The sequence below is a fragment of the Mastomys coucha genome, unplaced genomic scaffold, assembly GCF_008632895.1.
Source record: "Mastomys coucha isolate ucsf_1 unplaced genomic scaffold, UCSF_Mcou_1 pScaffold5, whole genome shotgun sequence".
NCBI lineage: Eukaryota > Metazoa > Chordata > Mammalia > Rodentia > Muridae > Mastomys > Mastomys coucha.
Genome location: NW_022196911.1, coordinates 100,495,394 through 100,496,480, shown reverse-complemented (window position 1 = coordinate 100,496,480; position 1,087 = coordinate 100,495,394). Strand labels below are relative to the sequence as shown.

Here is a 1,087-nt window from a genome sequence, read left to right as displayed (position 1 = left end):
TTTGAGTAGTGTCTCTCAATCAATTGGGCATTCACTTTCAGCTAGGCTAGCTGAACAGCATGCTTCAAGTATCTACCTGTCTGTCTCTCCCACTATATTCACATTACCCAGATTTCTAGCATGCGATTTTAATTTTTTTTTTTTTAATGTGTATGAGTATTTGTCTCCATGTAATTCTATGCACCACATGTATTGCTGTTACTTAGGGAGCGCATAGGATCCCCTGGAATTGGTGCTATAGATGGTTGTGAACTGACATGGGTGCTGGAAATCAAACCTCAGTCCTCTAGAAGAGCGGTCAATAATCTTAATTCTGAATTATCTCTCTAGCCTCTTATTTCTATTTTTTTTCTATTATATATGTATATGTTTGTGTCTGAGTGTGGTTTTACACATCAGTGCAGTGCCTACAAAGGTCAGAAGAGGGAGTCAAATCCCCTGGATCTGTAATTACAAGTACTTGTAAGGCACTAGATATGGGTGCTAGGAACCAAACTACAAGAGTAGTAAACAGTCTTTGTTTGATTTTGACTTTTTGAGTTAGTATTTTATTGTGTAGCCATGGTAGCCATCGCTGTCCTAGAACTCATTCTGTAGCCCAGGCCTCAAACTCAAAAGAGATTACCTCCTTCCACCTTGTGAGTGCTGAGCTAAAGGTGTGGGTCTCCAGTCTCTGGCCTCAGCTGTTTTATGTGAGCTACTTGGGCTTAGTGTTTGTTCAGGGATCTGGACTCTAGGTTATCATGTGTTTGGCTAGCACTTTACTAACTAATCCATCTCCCCAGCCATCATTTGAGATTTTAATTACGTTTTCTGTCAAAAAATAATATATGCAATCTAGGTAGTAGCATTAAAAAAAGTTTTTGCTAAACTTTTCTTATAAAATTATGTTGAGGTCCTTCCTCTGTCAGTATGTGTGTATGTACTACTTGTAATCTGGTAAACATTTGGGTTCCTTTTTTTCGCCAGAGCTAATTCTCCTAATTACTTTATTCCCATCATGGTTTGGTTTGGTTTTGAAGTTCACTGTCAGAAATTTCAGTGAAGTAGTGATGCTGGGATAAATGGGGTTTTGTTTGCTTGGTTT

The 1,087-nt window shown here is 38.5% G+C and overlaps 1 protein-coding gene and 1 long non-coding RNA gene across 11 annotated transcripts in view; one reads left to right on the top strand and one right to left on the bottom strand.

The window, feature by feature from the left end:
- The window catches only part of Kansl1 (KAT8 regulatory NSL complex subunit 1), a 134,048-nt gene that overhangs the window by 110,531 nt on the left and 22,430 nt on the right, over nt 1–1,087 (top strand). The gene's annotated exons all lie outside the window — the stretch shown is intronic.
- LOC116076903 overlaps nt 1–1,087 on the bottom strand; it is a 4,343-nt gene that overhangs the window by 1,990 nt on the left and 1,266 nt on the right. The window lies entirely within an intron of this gene.